Source organism: Oncorhynchus mykiss, chromosome 11 (assembly GCF_057628025.1).
Source record: "Oncorhynchus mykiss isolate SJ-2025 chromosome 11, ASM5762802v1, whole genome shotgun sequence".
NCBI lineage: Eukaryota > Metazoa > Chordata > Actinopteri > Salmoniformes > Salmonidae > Oncorhynchus > Oncorhynchus mykiss.
The window spans coordinates 29,003,318-29,030,531 of record NC_143032.1 but is presented as its reverse complement, the minus strand read 5'-3'; the positions used below and the strand labels follow the sequence as shown (position 1 = coordinate 29,030,531).

At 40.1% G+C, this 27,214-nt stretch overlaps 1 pseudogene; it reads right to left on the bottom strand.

Annotated features, from left to right (window-relative positions):
• LOC149979540 (uncharacterized) overlaps positions 1-16,538 on the bottom strand; it is a 55,517-nt pseudogene extending 38,979 nt beyond the window's left edge.
• Between the last annotated feature and the right edge of the window lie 10,676 nt (positions 16,539-27,214).

The window sequence follows — 27,214 nt, the reverse complement described above, 5'->3', positions numbered from 1 at the left end:
GGGAAGCTCTGTATCTCATCTCTCTTCTGTGGTACTCAGGGTGATTGTCATTTCTCTGGTTGTGGTCTGATGTGCTCAGAGGGGTTGAGCAAGATTATTTACTTATGACTATGGTGTCTCATGTAGGCAAGTTCATTCGCTTTCCATCAGGAACTGTTAGAATTATGTACTAAAGAACAGCTGTTGAAGATCGCTGAACACTACAAGGTTAAATTATTGAAATTAGTGATTCTGTTTCGTTGGAAGTGACTATGAATCGTTGGAAGTGACTATGAATCGTTGGAAGTGACTATGAATTGTTGGAAGTGACTATGAATTGTTGGAAGTGACTATGAATTGTTGGAAGTGACTATGAATTGTTGGAAGTGACTATGAATTGTTGGAAGTGACTATGAATTGTTGGAAGTGACTATGAATTGTTGGAAGTGACTATGAATTGTTGGAAGTGACTATGAATTGTTGGAAGTGACTATGAATCGTTGGAAGTGACTATGAATCGTTGGAAGTGACTATGAATCGTTGGAAGTGACTATGAATCGTTGGAAGTGACTATGAATCGTTGGAAGTGACTATGAATCGTTGGAAGTGACTATGAATCGTTGGAAGTGACTATGAATCGTTGGAAGTGACTATGAATCGTTGGAAGTGACTATGAATCGTTGGAAGAGTTGTAAAAATTAAGGACCCTGATGTTCTTCTCGTTGGAGTTTGTAGCTGTTGGTCTTGTGCCATGTTCCTGAATGTTTGTGACTGACCATTGGTTGGGGTTGTCATGTTCTATCCTGTCTGTTCCCTCCGGGTCTTGTGTTCTTCTTTCCTCTTAAATATTGCTTCCTATGCGCAAAGGTTGCTGAGGTCTGGGGAGAAGGTTGGCTGGGGCAGGTGGAGGTGTGAACACATAACCCCTCACCAATTTGGGACGCAGAGGCTGTGTCAATTTGGGACGCAGAGGCTGTGTCAATTTGGGACGCAGAGGCTGTGTCGTTGTTCCGGGGTCCTTGTTGGTCCCCGGTTTTATGGGGGGGAATGTGACGACCCTCCCACTCTGTCTGCCGTATTCTGTCTTTGTTCTTGTTTCCTTATTAGGATGCCGGTGGGTGGAGTTGGGAGGGTCGTCAGCTACATGGGAAACACCTGGGCCAGGTGTGTCCCAGGATAAATAGACCTCTTCCACATTCATGGAAGAGACTCTCTCCATGCAGACACCTTTGTAGATTGTGTTGTGGTTCTTGGTGGCCGTTTGTTTGCTTTGGCACCTTTCAACACCCTGCATTATCACATTTATGCATGCAAAACACTCACTTACACTAATGATTACACACCATTGTATATTTTCCTTAGTTGCATAGTTAATAAATATATATTTTGTTACTCCTTATCTCCACGTTGTCTCCCTTTGTTACGGGCTTTGAGCCGGTTCGTGACATTATTTGCATTGTTAATAAAGATGAGCAAAAAATAGTGTAGAATAAATAATGCTGAGCTATATTGTATGCTTTCGTTTTGACGCCAAACCCACCACTGGTGTGCATCGCCAAAGAGCTCTATTTTCATGTCAATTGACCATAGCACCGCCTGGAGATGAACAGCATTTGAACTTGGATTGGAACCAGTGCCATGGTCAGATGACATGCACACTGATTAGAAGTACTTGAAGCTAGGGGGCACTTTATTTTTGGAAAAATAACATTCCCAAAGTAAACAGCCTATTTTTCAGGACCAGATGCTATAAAATGCATATAGTTGACAGCTTAGGATAAACACTCAAGATTCCAAAACTGTAAAAATATTGTTTGAGTATAACAGAACTGATATTGCAGGCGTAAGCCTGAGAAATCCAATCAGGAAGTGACTCTTATTTTGAAACCTCTGTGTTCCTATGCATCCTTATTGACCATTGACATCAACCAGATTACTTTTTCTATGGCTTCCCTAAGGTGTCTACAGCCTTTAGCCATAGTTTCAGGCCTTTATTTTGAAGAATGAGCGTGAACGACCACATTACATAAGTGGTCAGGTGGGGGCTCTCAGATGTTTTTGCGCAAATGAGAGAAGTGGCCATTGTTCCTCCCGGTCCTAGTGACAAGCCAACCGTCCCGGTTGATATTATCGAATAGATATTTGAAAAACACCTTGGGGATTGATTACAAAAAACATTTGACATGTTTGACATTATGGATATAATTTGGAATTTTTGTCTGCGTTGTCGTGATCACTATTTCCGGTGGATTCCTGGGCATAACGCACCAAACTAACAGAGGTATTTGGATATAAAAAAATATCTTTATGGAACAAAATGAACATTTGCTGTCTAACTGGGAGTCTCGTGAGTGAAAACATCCAAAGCCCATCAAAGGTAAACGATTAATTTGATTGCTTTTCTGATTTTTGTGACTAAGCTTCCTAATGCTAAGTGTACATAATGCTATGCTAGGCTATCGATAAACCTACACAAACGCTTGTATTGCTTTCGCTATAAAGCATAATTTCAAAATCTGAGACGACAGGGTGATTAACAGGCTAAGCTGTGTTTCTCTATATTTCACTTGTGATTTCATGAACATGAATATTTTCTATAAGTATTTTTTGACTGTTGCGCTATGCTATTCAGCGTTGCTGATGACAAATATACCGGATCCGGGTTGGGTGGTTTTGCCCGAGTTTAAAAGTTTAAAAAAATCTGCCACCCTTAAACTTAAGTCTTCACAGTGGCAGTACACAGGGGCTATGTTAAAAACTTATCTGATGATAGTACACAAAAAAAATACAAAGAACAGTTGTTTTTTTTCTTAGTATTATCTTTTACCAGATCTATTGTGTTATATTCTCCATTCCTTTCACATTTCTGCAAACTTCAACGTGTTTCCTTTCAATTGGTACCAATAATATGCATATCCTTGCTTCAGGGCCTGAGCTACAGGCACTTAGATGTGGGTATGTCATTTTAGGTAAAAATGGAAAAAAAGGGGCACATCCTTAACAATTCTTCATTCTCTAGACGCAACCACTACCTTAATCACATGACAGATGCGAATTTATAGACACAGGTCAGGCTTCACTAATCAATGATAATCATTCACATCCTTACATAACCATTGAATCTATTGTCAGTTCTTAAACAGACAGTGCACATAAATAGACAGTTATTCAATAGACAGTGCACATAAATAGACAGTCCTTGAATAGACAGTGCGCATAAATGCAAATGATTTAAGACAACAGCATAGCATTTTCATTAGTGAATGCATATTCAACAATGGAACAAAAGTAACAAATGTACCTAAATAAAGAGACTAACATGATACAACAACAGCTAACGAGACGCTACAAACATGAAGTATGGGTCGGAATCCATATAAGCAGCCAGGCAATTACAACAAGAGTGAATGAATCCCAAATGGCCCCCTGTTCCCTATACAGTGCACTACTTTTGATCAGGGCCCATATCACAGCAAATTCTCCAGTGTTAAATCAATACTGAGAGTGTTAAATCGACACTGAAAGAGTGTGACCATATTGGAACCAGTATTAAACTTAATCAACACTGAGAGTGTTAAATCAACACTAAAAGAGAAGGGACCATATACACATTGGAACCATTGTTAACACTGGAGAAGGTGCTGCGTAGAGCTGTGGTCAAAAATGGTGCACGACATAGGAAATAGGGTGCCATTTGGGATTTAGAAGAGTATGCTAGGCATGCACCCACCTGATGTTTTGTGTCTATGTGAGACAGATGAATGAAGAGACAGTGTTCGTGAAGAGTGTGCATGTGTGCCTCCCTTTGTGTGATAAACAAAATGTGATAATACCCTCGTTGTGCTTCACCTGCGTTTAATGTCTGCACAGCCAGACAGATATGCTAATGCACTTTCCGCTATGAATATGAGGAGTATAAATACGAACAATCACACTGCCAAGCACTCCCTCTGGGGATATCATACAATGTATTGGGATTTTAGGTGCAGGTTTTCCAAACATCCCACAGTCTGGGTCTAACAGGGCCAGGATTCTGAAGTGCTGTGTAATTAATTGCAAAATAGGATTAAGGACCAGCCATTGCACTAGATAGACTCCCTTCAATATCATTCAAAACAGCATGATCTGATGTTGCATTGTCCTGAAGCTACGGATTAAGACAACTGCTGTGTATTAGCGCAATTTAGATTACAACCAGATTAAGACAAACGTGTTTATTATTGTTAATGATTTACTGAATTCTTTAGCAACCCCACCCTGTCCCGGATATACTGTAGGATTTTGCCTGATACCCAAATGGGCCTCTGGTCAGAAGTGGTGCACTCTAGGTAATAAGGTGCCATGTGGGATGTAGACAATGTACTACAATTTTTCACAGACCCTGAAAATAACATTTTACCACTTCAGGAAGACCTTGTGGGGTTGAGGAGTTACTAATAATAATAAAAGTTGAGGTGTTTATTGTTCATACAAAGACTACCTTTCTAAAGATTCCTTGGAGAACTCTTGTCCGATAAAGAAACTATAATTTAAGTGTGGGATTCTTGTCGTGGCATCTACGGTTCTTCGGAATTTAAAATGTTCCGGAAATGTATGGAAGCCTGCAGATATGTCCCTTTCATAGCACACAGAAAATTGGGTTAGTGTTGATTTTTCTATGTGACATTTATAGTGTTGATTCAAGTTGAAGGAACACTCCAAAGAGTTAAATTAACACTCGGCGATGTAAAATAACTCCAGTGTTAAAAACCATTAGGGATATGGAAACGAAGCTTCCTGAAGCGTTGAGGCTTTCCAGCCAATTGTGTCGAATAAATAGATTAGTTACTTAAGGCTTTCATCCACACAGTGTAAACTAGTGGCACTTGCTCGTCAAAATAATTTTAAAATACATTATTATACCTGACGTCGCACTCTTCCAAAACCAAAGCCAAACCAATCAGGTTGTTGTTCGATGAAACTAAGTTTCAGATGTCATTGATCACATGCTTCTGATAAAGTGATACAGGCATCGGCACACAACATAAGGTAAACTGCTTAGCGATTTAGACGCATGCCTCAGAGCTCTGGTATCAAATATAACATCACTAGTAACCAGAGATGATCCAGAACCACGCCCAGCATGCTCTATTGCAGTTGATTTTTTTTTTGCATGTACATTGATTGATTAATTAATATGAACCTGCTCAAATATAAATAAAATACATGTTTCTAAAGTATCCCAATCTTTTTTTAAATTATTTAACCTTTATCTTCTTTGGGATAGGGAGCAGGATTTTCACTTTTGGATGAATAGCGAACTGCCTCCAACTCAGTTCCAGATGCTAATATATGCATATTATTATTAGTATTGGATAGAAAACACTCTGAAGTTTCTCAAACTGTTTGAATGATGTCTGCGAGTATAACAGAACTCATATGGCAGGTAAAAACCTGAGAAAAAATTTTAACGGGAAGTGGGAAATCTGAGGTTTGTCTTTTTTGAACTCAGCCCCTATCGAATTCACAGTGGGATATGGGTTATTTTACACTTCCTAAAGCTTCCACTAGATATCAACAGTCTTTAGAACGTTGTTTCAGGCTTATCCTGGGAAGGGAGTCTGCCAGCATCCTCGTTCTCAGTCACACGCATTTCACATGAGAGGTATCTCTCGTTCAATTGCTTTTCTACAGACAATGGAATTCTCCGGTTGGAACATTATTGAACATTTATGATTAAAACATCCTAAAGATTGATTCTATACTTAGTTTGACAAGTTTCTTTGACCTGTAATATAACCTTTTGTACTTTTCGTCCGACTGGACCTGAACGCGCTTTTGGATTTGTTTACCAAATGCCCTAACAAAAGAAGCTATTTGGACATAAATGGACATTATCGAACAAAACAAACATTTATTGTGGAACTGCGATTCCTGTGAGTGCATTCTGATGAAGATTATCAAAGTTAAGTGAATATTTATAATGTTATTTATGACTAATGTTGACTGCGCAACATGGCAGATATTTATTTTGGCTGGTTTGGGCTCTGAGCGCCGTTCTCAGATTATGCTTTTCCGTAAAGTTTTTTTTACATCTGACACAGCGGTTGCATTAAGGAGAAGTGTATCTAAAGTTATTTCAGTATTTCTGTGAATTCATGTGGCTCTCTGCAATATCACTGCATGTTTTGAAACTACTGAACATAACACGCCAATGTAAAATAAGATTTTTGGATATAAATATGAACTTTACCGAACAAAACATACATGTATTGTGGAACATGAAGTCCTATGAGTGTCATCTGATGAAGATCAAAGGTTAGTGATTAATGTTATCTCTATTTGTGTTTTTGTGACTCCTCTCTTTGGCTGGAAAAATGGCAGGGTTTTTCTGTGAGTTGGTGGAGACCTAACATAATCGTTTGTGGAACTTTCGCTGTAAAGCATTTTTGAAATCAGACATTGTGGCTGGATTAACGAGACTTTTATCTTTAAAATGGTGTCTAATACATGTATGTTTGAGAAATAAAATGTATGAGATTTCTGTTGATTTGAATTTGGCGCCCTGCAATTTCATTGGCTGTTGGCTAGCGGAACCCAGCAGAACTACATAATCGGAACTATATAATCATGTTGCATGATAAATAACATACGCATGGCAGCTATACTATAGCAAGAGTCAGCTTGTTAGTTGCTGTCTCTTGTCTTTCCCTGCCTCCCTGCTCCCCTATGTCCCTCACTCACATAAGCCTCCCCTGAACCATGTGTTGTCATGACAACTGCGCCAGAGTTTTGAATGACCCTTCCCCCTGTTTTGTTCCATGCTGGCTGAAGACCTAGCTAGCCAGTAACTAGCTAACACCAGACATAGATGAAAGTGGAAACATGTAAGTATCTTAACAGAACTGATATTGCAGGCAAAAGAATGACAAAAATCCAATCAGGAACGCAGCGGTTTCTAAATAAGAGTCCCTTCCTATGCTTCCCTATTGAGCAGTGAATGGGATATCAACGAGATTTTCTATGGCTTCCTTGATGTGTCTAGTATCACAAGACATAGTATCAGGCTTTTATTCTGAAAAATGAGCCTGAGCGACAACATTGCGTCGGTGTCCACCTGATGGCTCTTTGTGTATTTCTCGCGCAAAAGACAGAGGAGGCCATTTTTCCACTCGGTCTTACTGAAAAAAGCTCTGTCCCGGTTGATATACATATTATCAAATAGATATTTGAAAAACACCTTGAGGATTGATTATAAACAACGTTTGCCATGTTTCTGTCGATATTATGGAGCTAATTTGGAATATTTTTCAGCGCTGTCTGGACTGCAATTTCCAGTCGTTTTTTCAGCCAAACGTGAAGAACTTTTTTGGCCACAAAAATATTTTTTCTGGAAAAAAGGAACATTTGCTATTTAACTGGGAGTCTCGTGAGTGAAAACATCCGAAGCTCATCAAAGTAAACGATTTAATTTGATTGCTTTTCTGATTTTCGTGACCAGATTGCCTGCTGCTAGCTAGGCATAATGGTGTGCTAGGCTATCGATAAAAATCTGAGATGACAAGGGGATTAACAAAAGGCTAAGCTGTGTTTGAATATATTTCACTTGTGATTTCATGAATATGAATATTTTCTAGTAAGATTTTTTGTCCGTTGCGTTATGCTACTTAGTGTCAGTTGATGACAATTCTCCCGGATCCGGGATGGGTAGTTACAAGAGTTAATGCATGTTAACATCAGAAGCCTCCTCCCTAAGTTTGTTTAATTCACTGCTTTAGCACACTCTGACAACCCTGATGTCCTTGACGTGTCTGAATCCTGGCTTAGGAAGGACAGCAAAAACCTCGAAATTTCCATCCCCAACTACAACATTTTCCGACAAGATAGAACTGCCAAAGGGGGCGCAGTTGCAATCTACTGCAGAGATAGCCTGCAGAGTTCTGTCATACTATCCAGGTCCGTGCCCAAACAATTCAAGCTTCTGCTTTTAAAAATCCACCTTTCCATAAACGAGTCTCTCACCTTTGTCGCTTGTTATAGACCCCCCTCAACCCACAGTTGTGCCCTGGACACCATATGTGAATTGATTGCCCCCCATCTATCTTAAGAGTTCGTACTGTTAGGTGACCTGAACTGGGATATGCTTAACACCCCGGCCGTCCTACAATCTAAGCTAGATGCCCTTAATCTCACAAATTATCAAGGAACCTACCAGGTACAACCCTAAATCCGTAACCATGGGAACCCTCGTAGATATCATCCTGACCAACTTGCCCTCTAAATACACCTCTGCTGTCTTCAACCAGGATCTCAGCGATCACTGCCTCATTGCCTACGTCCGTAATGGGTCAGCCGGTCAAACGACCACCTCTCGTCACTGTCAAACGCTCCCTAAAACACTTTAGTGAGCAGGTCTTTCTATTCGACCTGGCCTGGGTATCCTGGAAGGATATTGACCTCATCCCGTCAGTAGAGGATGCCTGGTTGCTCTTTAAAAGTGTTTTCCTCACCATTAACACTTTTTGAGTTTAAGGCCCATTTTCTAGGATTAAAGGAAAAAAATGGTTATAGAGCGCTAATTTGACTGTTTCATGTCAAAGTACATGAACCTACGGTGTAAGGAAAAAAAGAACCAGCCATTTATCTATCGTACTTTAACAAACTATAGTTTTTGCAAGTCGGTTAGGACATCTACTTTGTGCATGACACAGATTTTTTTCTCCAAAAACTGTTTACAGGCACATTATTTCACTTATAATTCACTGTATCACAATTGCAGTGGGTCAGTGTAGCTGTTCCCTCTGCAAGGCAATCAAACAAGCTAAGCGTCAGTATAGAGACAAAGTAGAGTCGCAATTCAACAGCTCAGACACGAGAGGTATATGGCAAGGTCTACAGTCAATCACGGACTACAAAATGAAAACCAGCCCCGTCGCAGATCCTGATGTCTTGCTCCCAGACAAACTATACAACTTCTTTGTTCGGTTTGAGGAAAATACAGTGCCACCGACGCGGCCCGCCACCAAAACCTGCGGGCTCTCCTTCACCGCAGCCAACGTGAGTAAAACATTTAAACGTGTTAACCCTAGCAAGGCTGCTGGCCAAAACGGCATCCCTAGCTGCATCCTCAGAGCATGCGCCTACCAGCTGGCTGATGTGTTTACGGACATATTCAATCAATCCCTATCCCAGTCTGCTCTTGCCACATGCTTCAAGAGGGCCACCATTGTTCCTGTTCCCAAGAAAACTAAGGTAACTGAGCTAAACGACTATCGCCCGGCAGCACTCATTTCCGTCATCATGAAGTGCTTTCAGAGGCTAGTCAAGGATCATATCACCTCCACCCTACCTGACACCCTTGACCCACTCCAATTTGCTTACCACCCCAATAGGTCCACAGATGATGAATTACAATTAAACTGCCCTAACCCATCTAGACAATAGGAATACCTATGTAAGAATGCTGTTCATCAACTACAGCTCAGCATTTAACACCATAGTATCCTCCAAACACGTCATTAAGCTCAGGAACCGGGGTCTCGCCCCTCTACTGTGCAACTGGATCCTGGACTTTCTGAAGGGATGCCCCCAGGTGGTGAGGGTAGGAAACAACATCTCCACCCCGCTGATCCTCAACACTGGGGCCCCACAAGGGTGCGTTCTCAGCCCTCTCCTGTACTCCCTGTTCACCCATGACTGCGTGGCCAAGCATGCCTCCAACTCAATCATCAAGTTTGCAGACGACACTATAGTGGTAGGATTGATTACCAACAACGACGAGATGGCCTACAGATGGCGAGATGGCGAGATGGCCTACAGGGAGGAGCTGAGGGCCCTTGGAGTGTGGTGTCACGAAAATAACCTCACACTCAACGTCAATAAAACAAAGGACAATAGTGGAGAAGGTGGAGTCTGAGCTCATGGCATTCTGCCAGACACCTGGCTCAAACAGCTCTCATTCTCTCCCCCTTCACAGTAGAAGCCTCAAACAAGGTTCTAAAGACTGTTGAAATCTAGTGGAAGCCTTAGGAAGTGCAAATGACCCCATAGACACTGTATATTTGACAGGCAATGACTTGAAAAACTACAAACCTCAGATTTCCCACTTCCTGGTTGGATTTTTTTCTCAGGTTTTTGACTGCCATATAAGTTCTGTTATACTCACAGACCTCATTCAAACAGTTTTAGAAACTTCATAGTGTGTTCTATCCAAACATATAAATTATATGCATATTCTAGATTTTGGGCCTGAGTAACTGGCAGTTTACTCTGGGCACCTTATCATCCAAACTACTCAATACTGCCCCCAAGTCCCAAAGAAGTTAACTAACAGTGCAGCTCAAGAAATAGTGAAAAAAATATTGACTAAATAAAATAAAGTAACATTAAAAGGAACACAGTAGAATTACATACCATTAACGAGGCTATATACAGGGGGCCCGTTATCGAGTAAATGAGCCTTTTGGACCTAGACTTGGCACTACAGTAATTAGCACTGCCAGCAGTTGTTGTTGTGTTATTATCATATTTTGCCTATTCCAATGTTTGTATCCGGACACACTGTATCCGGACACAAGGGTATCCGGACACACTGTGGACACGGTAGACACATTTAAATGTAGATAGAGATGCATGACGCAAACTATATGATCAGAATACTAAAGCTGCATGAACTGTCAAGTGTAGATATGGCCTTGGACTTACACCTTTACTAAAATAGTTGTTTGAGTTTAGATGGTTTAGGTAATCTCGTTCTCTCATTTTTCTAACCCTGGCAATCATTCTGAATGCAGATTGTAGGAGAATAAAAGTTCCAATTGTCGGATATTCCAATAGGAATTAGAAATCACTTTGCAAGTGAGCATAATGGGACTAGATGCTGGTTTTGCGAGTGACCGGTACGCTGGTGATCAATTTATGGTGGTCACCGGTGTCCAAAACACAGTGACCAGCGAAAACACAACGAAGGCTGGTGTATGCCGTTTTCTTTTCAGCAGGGTACTAAATTAAATTCCATAATTCTTATCTCAGAGGACCCATCTACTGTACAGCACAGGTGTAAAGATAGATGAAAACCTATGTTGTTTTGTACTTGTAGCATTCCTCTAGGTCTATTAATAATATATTTTTCTCTGTACTTGAACAGTATGGCTGAGGGAGAGGAAACAACATGAATGTTAAATCAAACACACTATACTTTTACCTTCCAGTCACTACAGTCTATCCAGGAAATAGCCAGGAAGGAGGCTGATTTAGTGGAAATGCACAACTAACCTCTTTGAAAATGTCCTGCAGCAGATCTCCAAATTGTAATTCTAGACCATACCGTTATGTTTAAAATGTGACTGACTGACTGACCATGTCAGACTTAGATTTAACCAGTTCTTAATCTATTACCTTGGTAATTGACTAAGTGTACAAACCCCCCCCCCCCCAAAAAAAAAAATACCTTCCTAATATTGAGTTGCCGCTCTTGATACACATGGGAAACTGTTAAGTGTGAAAAACGCAGCAGTGTTTCAGTTCTTGACACAAACCGGTGTGCCTGGCAACTAACTCTATACCCCTTTCAAAGGCACTCAATTATTTTGTCTTGCCCGTTTACCCTCTGAATGGCACACATACACAATCCATGTCTTAATGCTTACAAATCATTCTCCTCCCCTTCATCTACACTGATGGAAGTGGATTTAACAAGTAACATCAATAAGGGATCATAGCTTTCCCCTGGATTCACCTGGTCAGTCAATGGAAAGAGTATAATGTTCATAATGTTTTGTACACTCAGTGTGTATAAAGTGTCAACATCTCCACAGAGCCTGATCAGCTGCTTTCTAGTCAACACTTCCAAAATAAGACAAGATAATTACAGAAGTAAAGTGGTTTCTTCTGGGAAAAACACGAACTGGCATGCTTTATTCATAAACAATTTATTACAACATTTGATTGCAGTTTAGTGATATGAATGTCTTTCATTTGTTATACTGTTCTGTCATATCACTATAATAGTACAAATATAATTTGATTGAACCATGAATCCCCACATTTACATCTGCAATACAAGTCTTCATTATACACTTGCAAGTAAACAAAGATGGAGACATTTAAAGTCACATCTACTAAAACATATTTAAATCCAATCATTTTCTCAAAACAAGGGATGACTATTAAAACCAGCATGGCAACTCATTACTGTCTTTGATGGTTCTAAGCTGCTTGTTTCCATTGTGTCAGACTACTAAGTAGCCTGGGGAGACAATATGTAATGTATTCACTCTAGTTCTTTTAACTGTAGAATTGGTTTGGTAAATTGAAAGATGAGCAACGGCTTTATAATAATAATCAATTTAGTACAACATTGTTGACATGTTTCACCTGCATTTCCTGTTCAAACAGTTCATCGAGCTTTACAGATCATCCAATACTAATAAAAATGAACACTGACTCAGTGGTATTGATATTGGTTTGAATGTCAGTGCATAAATACAAGCACAATCTTCCTGTTAGTGTCTCTGCGAAAGAGCTCCATGGTCAATAGCCAAATGTCAGCTGTGAAATAATGAGGAATATAAAAGGTTTTATCATGAACTAACAGCTTGTAATTTAGAAACCCTATTGGAAGTTATTTCAGAGGATTCCGTTGCTTCACATCTTGAAACAAAGTCTTTGATTTTATGTTCACAATTCTAATTAGACTAAGCCCATCTTGAAGTGTATTATTCCACCTTAAAAGATTGTGTTGAATCTGATTTAATTTAAGAATGAAAAAAGTTATTATGTTTTAACTAGAGAACCCACTTAGAAGTGTACACAGATACATAGAAGGATCCTAATCCGAAGAATCTACATCGGTTCTCTCCTGTTATCTACCCTCAGATCTGCCAGCTCTGAACAACATCAAGAATATGAATTTCGTACGGTATGCTATTATGTGTTTATAATGAATTTAAGGGAAAAGCTATGCTTCAAGGAGTATATCCGTGACTGCATAATATGGCATCTTCTTAGGTCATATTACATGACATACATTTATCCTAGAGACAGCAGCTAAGTTATTGAGGCCACACTTGTCTCCCTATTGTCACCTCTAACAATGTGTGTGGCCCAAAAGGCACCCTTTTCCCTATATAGTGTACGACATTTGACCAAGGACCATTCAAAAAAAAAATGTATTACAGTTTTTTACAATTGCAAACAAGCCTGTACCTATACTTAAAACCTCTTAAGGATCCAACCGTTTTTTTCAATTTTTGCCTAAAATGACATACCTAAATCTTACTGCCTGTAGCTCAGGCCCTGAAGCAAGGATATGCACATTATTGGTACCATTTAAAAGGAAACATCTTGAAGTTTGTGGAAATGTGAAAGGAATGTAGGAGAATATAACCCTATAATAAAAGATAATACAAAGAAAAAACAACAATTTGTTTGTTTTTTTATTTGTACCATCATCTTTGAAATGCAAGAGAAAGGCCATAATGTATTATTAGATTTTGGCCACTAGATAGCAGCAGTGTATGTGCAAAGTTTTAGACTGATCCAATGAACCATTGTATTTCTGTTCAAAATGTTATATCAAGACTGCCCAAATGTGCCTAATTTGTTTAGTAATAACTTTTCATGTTCAAAATTGTAAACTCTCCTCAAACAATAGCATGGTATTATTTCACTGCAATAGCTACTGTAAATTGAACAGTGCAGTTAGATTAACAAGAATATAAGCTTTCTGCCAATATCAGATATGTCTATATATATAGACATATCTGATATTGGCAATATTGGCAGAAAGCTTATATTCTTGTTAATCTAACTGCACTGTTCAATTTACAGTAGCTATTGCATAAGACCTGAAGTGTAAAAATGTTTGAAATATCCAATAAATGTCATTCCACTTCATGATTGTGTCCCATTTGTTGTTGATTCTTCACACTTTATGTTTGAAGCCTGAAATGTGGCAAAAGGTCGCAAAGTTCAAGGGGGCTGAATACTTTCGCAAGGCACTGTATTTTTTCCTCGTTTTGTCTGTCATAGTTGAAGTGTACCTATGATGAAAATTACAGGCCTCTCATCTTTTTACCTATCTTTTTACCTCTCATCATCTTTACCTAGCAAAGACTTATAGATGACCTGGAGCCAGTGGGTTTGGCAACGAATACGAAGTGAGGGCCAGCCAACGAGAGCATACAGGTCGCAGCGGTGGGTAGTATATAGGGCTTTGGTGACAAAACGGATGACACTGTGATTGACTACATCCAATTTGCCGAGTAGAGTGTTGGAGGCTATTTTGTAAATGACATCGCCGAAGTCAAGGATCGGTAAGATAGTTTTACGAGGGTATGTTTAGCAGCATGAGTGAAGGAGGCTTTGTTGTGAAATAGGAAGACCAATTCTAGATTTCATTTTGGATTGGAGAAGCTTAATGTGAGTTTGGAAGGAGAGTTTATAGTCTAACCAGACACCTAGGTATATGTAGTCCTCGGCAATGTTCTTGTTACTTACAACCTCATGCTAATCGCATTAGCCTACGTTGGAAGGGAAGGGACACCGATCCCGAAGACGTTAATTAATTACAAACTCTACATTTCAAAATGCATATACTAACTCCATCAAAACACGACAAAACCGACTCAATATCTAATAATTCTGTCAAAACATTAGCACATGTTTTCTGTCCAAGAGGAATATAGTCAATCATAGCACAATAACTTAAAAAATATGGCATTACAAAAACTGCATTACTTTTTATGTTTCAGTTCTACCTGCATACAATAGACAATGTGAAATCCATTGTTTATCATAATTCATTTTCCTTTCACTGTAAACCACTCTACATTTTTTGGTTGAGTGTCGAATGTGTGCATTTTTGGCAACATACTAAAAGTGAATGAGTCATCTTTACTTTATAGAATGTACAGTAGAATTGTTTTTGTAAGTGACAGATTTGCTGCAGTGAAAGCTTTATTAAAAACATGAAATTGCTGCTAGTAATCACCAAAAAATCCAACATACATGGCCTTTGGTCCACATGTGTAAAAATAAAACACAATTACATTAAAAAAGGCACAGAAGGGCAAAAACACAAAAATGCACAGTCCTGTTCGAATCTATACGATCTTCAGCATTTGGCCACATGTTCTCATCCACATCTCATCTTGTGTCTTCTCTCGCTATGCACCTTGGATAGAAACGCTTGGCATGCCTTATCCACCCCTGGCAGTCTTCAGCTGAGAGATCCCTGTATCCATTGCATCCAGGAGAGACATTTGGTCATGTGGCCAATGATCATACACTTACCACCTCTAGGCAGAAAAAAAAATCTTCAATGGGGTTGAGGAAAGGCGAGTAGGTGGGGAGGAAAAGGGAAACCATTCTTGGATGGGCTGCAAACCAGTTTGTGATTGCATGTGAATGGTGGAATGCTAAATTGTCCCATGCAATCACAAATGTCCTCCTGTGTCCTCCCACCTGTTCCCTTTCTGCTTCTGGCACCAGTTGTTGGTGGAGGTCATCTAAAAATAAAAGAAGACGCTCAGTGTTGTAGGGACCAATCTGGCATTTCTGCAGGGCCAAACCAGCACTCGAGATTGCAGCACACATTGTGATATTTTCTCCCCTCTGACCCGGCACATCAATGGTGGCCCTTTTCCCGATGACGTTTCTTCCCCGCCAAAGTGTTTTTTCCAGGTTAAACCCTGCCTCATCTACATAAATGATTTCATGTGTGGTCTGATTAGCCTCCACCTCCATGACTCTCTGAAAGAAATCAAACACAGTATGTGTCAATGCTTTTCAGTATGTCCTACTGTATGTACTGTAACCCATGTTTACATGTAGAGTAGCATAGTGTAAAACTCACTATAGAACAAGACATATTGGAGAGACATCATACCTGGGTGTATTGGTGCCGGAGTTCCTTGACCCGCTCACTGTTCCTTTCAAAAGGAACTGTGTACAACTCTTTCATTCGAACTCTGTGTTTGGTCAGAGTCCGAGCCATGGTAGTCAGGCTGATGCTTTCCACATTGTGAAATACCAGGTTGTCCTCTACAATTCTGGTCTGAATTTCTCTCAGTTTTATTGCATTCTCAGCAATGACCAATCCTACAATTGCATGCTCTTGGTCTTCACTGAGGACCTTTCCTCTTCCCCCAGCGGGAGGAAGACATTGCGTCCTTTAGAAGAACAAAAATACAACATATGCATTTGCATTGGGACTGGTGGCCTACAGTTACTATGGGACACAGCAACAGTAATGATAGAAGAAGCCCTTGTGAAATGCATTACCTGTTGGTTTGTTGAAAATTCCAGATAATGGAAGCCACCATTGACCGTCTGAGATTAGGCTGGACTCTTTCACCACCCTCTCTCAGTGATAGACCATGTTTTATCACATGGTCTATGGTGGTGGCTCTTATTTAATCAGTGACAACAGCTCTTTCTCTCCTTTGAACACCACCATGCATTCTTACTCCTCTCCCCCTACCTCTCCTTCTCCCTTGTCCTGGTCCAACTACTCCTCTGTTTGGTACCGCTACTCATCTCCCTGGTCCAGCTAATCCTCTGCCTGGTCCAGCTATTCCTCTCCCTGGTCCAGCTACTCCTCTGTCTGGTCCAGCTATTCCTCTCCCTGGTCCAGCTACTCCTCTGCCTTGTCCAACTATTCCTTTCCCTTGTCCAGACATTTTTTCTCTCTGCTCCTCTGTGTTGTTCTGCATCCACATTGAACTAAATCAATCCAAAGAGTCGCCTTTTTACTGTGTATGTCCATGTAATTGAAAGAACTTCAACACCTGTCTATGTTTCCCATTGAGATAGGAATCAGCTGTGGTTGGTCTATTTTACGCAACTTACAGTAAATCAGCTATTTCTCAATGTTTCAATGATCTGTTAATTCAAAAATGCTTATCAGATATTTCAATATATCTTCTGAGTTGCTGTTGATGCAGAAGTAGAGGCTTTATACTATATTCAAAGTTTTGAACATTAGGTCATTCCTCGCATGCCGTGTGCAAGCAATTGTAAATAAGACAAGAAAGAGACATCATGTTGGTATTGGGTAAGCTTGTATGTAAAGAAAATTGAAGCATTTTAGAAATGTGTTAATTGCCTGCATATTCTGGGAAAACAACATGAATTGTGTTAAAGGTATGGTCCACAACAGACAGATGTTGTGCTAATTGTGTTTAGAGTTTTGAAAATGTGATTACAGATTGGACAAAAAGATGTTAGTGATTGTAAAAAAATAACTGTATAACTTATACTGAAAAATATAAACAATATGTTATTAACAGTATGTAAATGTAACTTAATGAACAGGAAGGACATTTACTCCATTGGGTGGCCAATTAGATCGAGCTGAAAGACACCCCAAACCAATGGGCAATTTTCAAAAAGACCCACCTGCTACAGTAAATCAACCCAGCATGGGAATTAAAAAAGACCTAACTGATGGTTAAATAGACCCATTGTTTGGGTAGTCTCAACAACCCAACTTTTTGGGTTATTCACTCACTCCCAACTGGTTGGGTCAACATAACCCAACATGGGTTCTGTTCACTATTTAACCAGCACTGAGATATCAAATAATCCAAATGGGGTTGTTTTTAGCCCATTCTTTTTTTGAGTGCTTGATGAGAGGGAATGGTGTGTGCAGGTGGAACACTCTTGGAGGGGGTAATCAGCAGAGATGTGGACTCCAGTCAGACTCGATTCACAAATATGATGACTTGCAACTCGACTTTGACTTTAACACCAATGACTCGTGACTTGACTTGGACTTGGGCCTTATGACTCAACCTGACTTGATACCTTCCCCAAGCCCAAATATTAAAAATTATGCTACGGATTACAGTTTGAATCGGACAGCAGCCAATCAAATTGTGCCAGCTGAGAAAAAGTTGTGCGTGGCAGTGCAGAGGAATGTCGGCGGGGGAATTCAGATGGAGCCTTTGGAAAGATGATACCCAAAATGTTTATTTTCGGATATAAAGACGATGCTGTTTCAACAAAAAACGGATTGCAACTTGCAAAACATGCGGGAAGAAAATTACAGACGGAGGCGCAACAATTTCCAACTTTGTTCGACATTTGAAGCTGCACAAAGAACGTTAAGTCGTGGCTAATATAGCTGACAGCTATATATTTTATTACTTTACTAGTGTAGTAAAGTAATGTTAAATCAATGAGCCTCCACACAGTCAGTCAGTGTGGGAACGTGATCATTGCAACCAAATTGATCTACAACTGGCTAGGCAGTTGGTAGCATACAGTGCCTTGCGAAAGTATTCGGCCCCCTTGAACTTTTAGCACATTTCAGGCTTCAAACATAAAGATATAAAACTGTATTTTTTTGTGAAGAATCAACAACAAGTGGGACACAATCATGAAGTGGAACAACATTTATTGGATATTTCAAACTTTTTTAACAAATCAAAAACGGAAAAATTGGGCGTGCAAAATTATTCAGCCCTCTTAAGTTAATACTTTGTAGCGCCACCTTTTACTGCGATTACAGCTGTAAGTCGCTTGGGGTATGTCTCTATCAGTTTTGCACATCGAGAAACTGACATTTTTTCCCATTCCTCCTTGCAAAACAGCTCGAGCTCAGTGAGGTTGGATGGAGAGCATTTGTGAACAGCAGTTTTCAGTTCTTTCCACAGATTCTCGATTGGATTCAGGTCTGGACTTTGACTTGGCCATTCTAACACCTGGATATGTTTATTTTTGAACCATTCCATTGTAGATTTTGCTTTATATTTTGGATCATTGTCTTGTTTGAAGACAAATCTCCGTCCCAGTCTCAGGTCTTTTGCAGACTCCATCAGGTTTTCTTCCAGAATGGTCCTGTATTTGGCTCCATCCATCTTCCCATCAATTTTAACCATCTTCCCTGTCACTGCTGAAGAAAAGCAGGCCCAAACCATGATGCTGCCACCACCATGTTTGACAGTGGGGATGGTGTGTTCAGCTGTGTTGCTTTTACGCCAAACATAACGTTTTGCATTGTTGCCAAAAAGTTCAATTTTGGTTTCATCTGACCAGAGCACCTTCTTCCACATGTTTGGTGTGTCTCCCAGGTGGCTTGTGGCAAACTTTAAACAACACTTTTTATGGATATCTTTAAGAAATGGCTTTCTTCTTGCCACTCTTCCATAAAGGCCAGATTTGTGCAATATACGACTGATTGTTGTCCTATGGACAGAGTCTCCCACCTCAGCTGTAGATCTCTGCAGTTCATCCAGAGTGATCATGGGCCTCTTGGCTGCATCTCTGATCAGTCTTCTCCTTGTATGAGCTGAAAGTTTAGAGGGACGGCCAGGTCTTGGTAGATTTGCAGTGGTCTGATACTCCTTCCATTTCAATATTATCGCTTGCACAGTGCTCCTTGGGATGTTTAAAGCTTGGGAAATCTTTTTGTAACCAAATCCGGCTTTAAACTTCTTCACAACAGTATATCGGACCTGCCTGGTGTGTTCCTTGTTCTTCATGATGCTCTCTGCGCTTTTAACAGACCTCTGAGACTATCACAGTGCAGGTGCATTTATACGGAGGCTTGATTACACACAGGTGGATTGTATTTATCATCTTTAGTCATTTAGGTCAACATTGGATCATTCAGAGATCCTCACTGAACTTCTGGAGAGAGTTTGCTGCACTGAAAGTAAAGGGGCTGAATAATTTTGCACGCCCAATTTTTCAGTTTTTGATTTGTTAAAAAAGTTTGAAATATCCAATAAATGTTGTTCCACTTCATGATTGTGTCCCACTTGTTGTTGATTCTTCACAAAAGAATACAGTTTTATATCTTCATGTTTGAAGCCTGAAATGTGGCAAAAGGTCGCAAAGTTCAAGGGGGCCGAATACTTTCGCAAGGCACTGTAAATCCTGCCTGATGTTACTGCTGTTCCTAAACCCATTGACATATGTTAGCTGTAACCACCCAGAGAGAGTGTGTGTGTGTGTTGTGTGTGCTGTGTTTCTGTAAGGTTGGGCGATTGTGTACAAGCCTACATCGCCCGATTGCGCCCCATAGCGATCCTCGATCATTATTAGGGGGGTGTGTCTTTCTCATGGCTACCCATGTATTTCCATGGAAATATAACATTTATTTGGAAAGTAATAAATATATAGACATTTTTAAAAGCATTCATGATTTGCGTAAATGTAATATACTTACTTATAATATACTACACATTATGACTTGTTTAGGACTCGAAACTTGACTTGATACTTGATGGTTTTGACTTGAGACTTGACTTGGACTTGCCTGTTTTGACTTGAGACTTGACTTGGGACTTGAGTGCTAACACTTGAGACTTACTTGTGACTTGTAAAACAATGACTTGGTCCCACCTCTGGTAATCAGTGGCTATGACTGTTGACACTCAATCATCCCTATTTTGAACCCTAAATTGAGCCTCTCCAATGCCACATGGGCAAGGTTTGCACTTTTGGGACTATTCCGAAAAGCAGGCTCAAGTTCTTGGAAAATTACGTTATTGTAAAGAAAAAAAACTATTTGTACCCAGGACACAAAATTATGAAAATAAATCATTAAATGAGCAGTGAAATATCTATGCCAGAATTATTGAAAAATGTCAAGTCAAGAGACGAAACACCGCCAAAAACCATTGCATTATAGATAAGTGCTACTTCACTAAATAGCATTGTTACAGTACATACCAGCCCAACACACAGAGGGTGATTAAAACCTATTAAGATTGTCTGCCATAATAATTAATCAATTAAGTTGTATATGAATAATTAATGAGGCCTATTTTCTTAGGCTTTTGCTTAATTCCTCTGCATTCATTAGCGTGTATGAGTATTTTATTGTAGTAACATGGAGTGCATCCCAAATGGCACGCTATATAGTGCATTACTTTTGGGGCGCTGGGAACAAAGGGCTGGAGGGCTAAGTGGTGGTGAATGAAATTAATCTGCGGCCAATTTTCAGAGAAAGAGAACTGTCGGCTGTCCATGCTACCCTTCACTTTGGTCATACAAACTGTTCAAAGGCAGTGCACTATATAGAACATAGGGTTCAATTTGGGATGCATCCTATGTACTTCACTGTATCCATGCAGACTCTCCTTTAGAGACCTTAAAGGAGGGCCTGGCTGACTGACTGAAATAGGTTGAATGTGTAGACGCTGTGATCGCTGCATCCTCCGTAGATTTGACAAGCTGATAGGAGGGGGTAAACAGATCAAATGAACTGAAGCAAGCAGGGTCAACTAGCTCGTTTACCACAACATTATTTTGATGGAATAGTGCCACCTGGGTGAAAGTATTGCATTGTTGGTGATGGACATGGTAGAAAAACACACATCTTTGAGATGAACATCACACAATAAAGAGTTAGAAATAATTGCCAATGGAGACGATGCTACGTTTTCTTTCTACACCTTATGGTACGGATATATTCTATGTTTAGATATCATATCCACTGCCTGGGGGCTACCACCTTTATGAGTCAAGGAACACCATAAATATCCTATCCATTTCTCCCTTGATACAAATCACACAACATACAGTAGGCCTATCTTTTAGTGTTTTAAAAAATATAGATATTACTCACATTTCCATGTTGGAGGTTGTGGTAGTATGAAAAATATCAATCATAATAAGGGCAATTCCGTGGTAACTCACTTTCAAATGTATGCCAAACAAAACGCATTGATTTCAAAGTTTAACAAACCATACAACTAACTATTTGAAAAAAAAAATTACTGGAAGAACTGTGCACATGCAAAGTTTGGTAGAAGATTTACAGTAAAATGTCCCAGTCTTTTGTGTGACCATGTTTTCCAAACACAAATTAAGATTAAAAGATTTCTGCAGACAGAATGGAGTATCAGTTACAATGTAAAGGGGTTACTGTGAATTTGACAGTAGTTTAAAGGCAGCTCGGTGACAAAAAGAATTATGTATTTCATATTACAGTAGACCTACTGTAATATAAATATGGTATAATTCCTAAATACACAAGCAGACACATTTTTTCCAATCTCTGAAAGTGTGCTTCGTGCTCTGGCCCCCGTCCCTCCCCCAAAGTGGGCTTTTTTTAATAGGAGGCAGACAATAACTACAATCCTTTGGGCAAACTGAAAGTACTGACCAGACGCAATGGCTTCAATTGATTCCTCTCATCAGCACGAATTTGACGATGAAGCATTTATTAGCTACACGGTGACTTTCAACCATACATGTTTAAAACGGAATATACAGTGCCTTGCGAAAGTATTCGGCCCCCTTGAACTTTGCGACCTTTTGCCACATTTCAGGCTTCAAACATAAAGATATAAAACTTTATTTTTTTGTGAAGAATCAACAACAAGTGGGACACAATCATGAAGTGGAACGACATTTATTGGATATTTCAAACTTTTTTAACAAATCAAAAACTGAAAAATTGGGCGTGCAAAATTATTCAGCCCCTTTACTTTCAGTGCAGCAAACTCTCTCCAGAAGTTCAGTGAGGATCTCTGAAAGATCCAATGTTGACCTAAATGACTAATGATGATAAATACAATCCACCTGTGTGTAATCAAGTCTCCGTATAAATGCACCTGCACTGTGATAGTCTCAGAGGTCCGTTAAAAGCGCAGAGAGCATCATGAAGAACAAGGAACACACCAGGCAGGTCCGAGATACTGTTGTGAATAAGTTTAAAGCCGGATTTGGATACAAAAAGATTTCCCAAGCTTTAAACATCCCAAGGAGCACTGTGCAAGCGATAATATTGAAATGGAAGGAGTATCAGACCACTGCAAATCTACCAAGACCTGGCCATCCCTCTAAACTTTCAGCTCATACAAGAAGAAGACTGATCAGAGATGCAGCCAAGAGGCCCATGATCACTCTGGATGAACTGCAGAGATCTACAGCTGAGGTGGGAGACTCTGTCCATAGGACAACAATCAGTCATATATTGCACAAATCTGGCCTTTATGGAAGAGTGGCAAGAAGAAAGCCATTTCTTAAAGATATCCATAAAAAGTGTTGTTTAATGTTTGCCACAAGACACCTGGGAGACACACCAAACATGTGGAAGAAGGTGCTCTGGTCAGATGAAACCAAAATTGAACTTTTTGGCAACAATGCAAAATGTTATGTTTGGCGTAAAAGCAACACAGCTGAACACACCATCCCCACTGTCAAACATGGTGGTGGCAGCATCATGGTTTGGGCTTGTTTTCTTCAGCAGGGACAGGGAAGATGGTTAAAATTGATGGGAAGATGGATGGAGCCAAATACAGGACCATTCTGGAAGAAAACCTGATGGAGTCTGCAAAAGACCTGAGACTGGGACGGAGATTTGTCTTCCAACAAGACAATGATCCAAAACATAAAGCAAAATCTGCAATGAAATGGTTCAAAAATAAACATATCCAGGTGTTAGAATGGCCAAGTCAAAGTCCAGACCTGAATCCAATCGAGAATCTGTGGAAAGAACTGAAAACTGCTGTTCACAAATGCTCTCCATCCAACCTCACTGAGCTCGAGCTGTTTTGCAAGGAGGAATGGGAAAAAATGTCAGTCTCTCGATGTGCAAAACTTATAGACATACCCCAAGCGACTTACAGCTGTAATCGGAGCAAAAGGTGGCGCTACAAAGTATTAACTTAAGGGGTCTGAATAATTTTGCACGTCCAATTTTTCCGTTTTTGATTTGTTAAAAAAGTTTGAAATATCCAATAAATGTCGTTCCACTTCACAAAAAAATACAGTTTTATGTCTTTATGTTTGAAGCCTGAAATGTGGCAAAAGGTCGCAAAGTTCAAGGGGGCCGAATACCTTCGCAAGGCACTGTATGTTATTTCATAGTTTTGATATCTTCACTACTATTCTATTATAGTAAAAAAAAGAAAAACCCTGGAATCAGTAGGTGTGTCCAAACGTTGACTGGTACTGTATCGATCATCAAATTGGCGAGGGCATTAGAACACTCTGCAGCAACCAGCCTTACCTTACTAGAATCTGGATTCACATGTCTACTGTTTGCTGATGATCTGGTGCTTCTGTCCCTAACGAAGGAGGGCCTACAGCAACACCTAGATCTTCTGCACAGATTCTCTCAGAACTGGGCCCTGACAGTAAATCTCAGTAAGACAAAACCAATGGTGTTCCAAAAAAGGTCCAGTTGCCAGGACCACAAATACAAATTCCATTTAGACACTGTTGCCCTAGAGCACACAGAACACTATACATACCTCGTCCTAAACATCAGTGCCACTGTAACTTCCACAAAGCTTTGAATTATCTGAGACACAAGGCAAGAAGGACCTTCTATGCCATCAAGAGGAACATAAAATGTAGGATCTGTCTAAAAAACTTGAATCAGTTATAGAACCCATTGCCCTTTATGATTGTGAGGTTAGTGGTCCACTCACCAACCAAGAATTCACAAAATGGGACCAACAGTAAATTGAGACTGCATGCAGAATAATGCAAAAACTATCCTATCAACAGAAAAATTAGTCATTTCCTGTGGCCTTTCAAGTGCTTAGAGTCAGCAGGTTAGCTCAAATTAGCCCATGATTATCAGGCAGCAAATAGATGTGTCAAATAAGTGACTAAGACACACAAAAAAAACACACACACAGAAACACCTACACACACCTCCAAGCTTACTAAAACAGGATAGTCACGCTTGTCAAGATGAAGAAGGAGTGGACCAAAGCGCAGCGTTGTACGTGTTCATGATATTTATTGCAATCTGAACACTTGAACAAGAATAACAAAGCACGAACTGAGCAGTTCTATAAGGTAACTAAAACTATACAGAAAACAACTACCCACAAACCCAGGTGGGAAAAAGGCTACCTAAGTATGATTCTCAATAAGAGACAACGATAGACAGCTGCCTCTGATTGAGAACCACACCCGGCCAAACACAAAGAAATAGAAAACATAGAAATAAAGAAACTAGAATGCCCACCCTAGTCACACCCTGGCCTAACCAAAATAGAGAATAAAAGCCTCTCTATGGCCAGGGCGTGACACCTCTAGAGCAATGTTTACCAACTCCAGTCTTCCAGTTCCCCCAACAGCACACATTTTTCTTGTAGCCCCGGACAAAAACACCTGATTCAACTTGTCAAGGACTTGATGATTAGTTGACAAGCAGAATCAGGTGTGCTTGCCCGGGGCAACAAAAATATGTACTGTACTGTTGGGAGTACTCGAAGACCGGAGTTGCAAAACACTGCTCTACATTATCAATTGCCTCCTCCTCTCTTTTGATTCCACTGGAGGGGGTCAAATATACATCAAAAGATAAATAATTAATCAATAAGTCTTGGAGTTATTCAGTCAGACTTTCAATACATGAGAAGAGTGAGGGTACAAAGGAGTTCTACTGACAAAGGCTATGTCTCAAATGGCACCCTATTCCCTGTATAGTGCACTATCTTTGACCAGGGCCCATAAGTAATAGGGTGCCATTTGGGATGCAACCAAAGGCTCAGTGTAGCTCACCCCAGTGCAGAACATATCATAACAGAGAGACTGTGTGCTTGTGCCTCTCCTCTGGCCTAGAGAGGATAGGTGGAGGGAGGTGGAGAGATGTAGGGAGGGAGGTAGAGAAAGATGGATGGAGGTAGAGAGAGTAAAAGCAGGCCTGGCAGCATTTAATTTCTTTAACAAAGCATAGCGGCTCTACGGGTAACAGCTAGAACATGAACATGACAGCCCTGCCATACACTACAATATCTTAAATCTGAACTGTGGGGCCTCTCTATACGTCTGCTAAATTTTCTGAGCCTATACACTTGCCATACACTACAGTATGTGTCTTCAATCTGAACTGCGTGGTTCTATAGGTCTTCCAAACACTACAGTAGCTTCAATCTGAACTCTTTAGGACGATACGGCAAGATCCCAGCCCATTACATAGGTACAGTATTCACCCCCCTTGGCATTTTTCCTATTTTGTTGCCTTACAACCTGGAATTAAAATTGATTTTTTAAGGGCTGTGTATAATTTAATTTAAACAACATGCCTGCCACTTTGAAGATGCAAAATATGTTTTATGCTTAGGGTCATTGTCCTGCTAGAAGGTGAACCTTCGTCCCAGTCTCAAATCTCTTCAAGACTGAATCAGGTTTCCCTCAAGAATTTCCCTATATTTAGCCCCCATCCGTCATTTCTTAAATTCTGACCAGTTTCCCAGTCCCTGCCAATGAAAAACATCCTCATCGCATGATGCTGCCACCACCATGCTTCACTGTTGGGATGGTGTTCTCGGGGTGTTGAGAGGTGTAGGGTTTGCGCCAGACATAGCATTTTCATTGACTGCCAAAAAGCTCAATTTTAGTCTCATCTGACCAGAGTACCTTCTTCCATATGTTTGGGGAGTCTCTCTGCTTATTTTTTTCTAAGAAATAGCTTTTTCTGGCCACACTTCTGTCAAGCCCAGCTCTGTGGAGTGTGCGACTTAAAGTGGTCCCATGGAGCTTTGCAGCTCCTTCAGGGATACCTTTGGTCTCTTTGTTGCCTCTCTGATTAGTGCCCTCATTGCCTGGTCCATGAGTTTTGGTGGGCAGCCCTCTCTTGGCAGGTTTGTTGTGGTGCCATATTCTTTCATTTTTTATAATGCATTTAATGGTGTTTCATGGGATGTTCAAAGTTTTTTATATTTTTTTATAACCCAACCCCGATCTGTATTTCTCCACAACTTTGGCCCTGACCTGTTTGGAGAACTCCTTGGTCTTCCTGGGGCCGCTTGCTTGGTGATGCCCCTTGCTTAGTGGTGTTGCAGACTCTGGGGCCTTTCAGAACAAGTGTATACGTATATACTCAGGCGGGTAGCCTATTCCTCATAAAGTGTGCTACTATTGACCAGAGCCCTATACATATGCATGCACCACTTTTTTTGTTTTGTATTTTTTGTATTTTCCCCAATTTTGACTATTTTATTAATGTCCGTTACTTGAAATCCAAATAAAAATCGATATAAATTACTGGTTGGAATTGAACAAAATAGGAAAAATTCTTATATGCACTATATAGGGAATAGGGTGCCATTTGTGATGCAAACCTCGGTAGAACCAAACAACTCCCATCTCCACTGGACTCTTTACTCTGTCTGGACATATATCATATCATGCCCATCTGCAATGCACCCCACTGCAGTAATAAATGCTAATTAAAAAAGGACATGCACAATTAAAGCTGGAAATTCTTGATCCTAATTAAAGTCAGTGTGTCAAGCATGATATTATCTCCCTCTTAAGTATAAAGGGCAAAGGA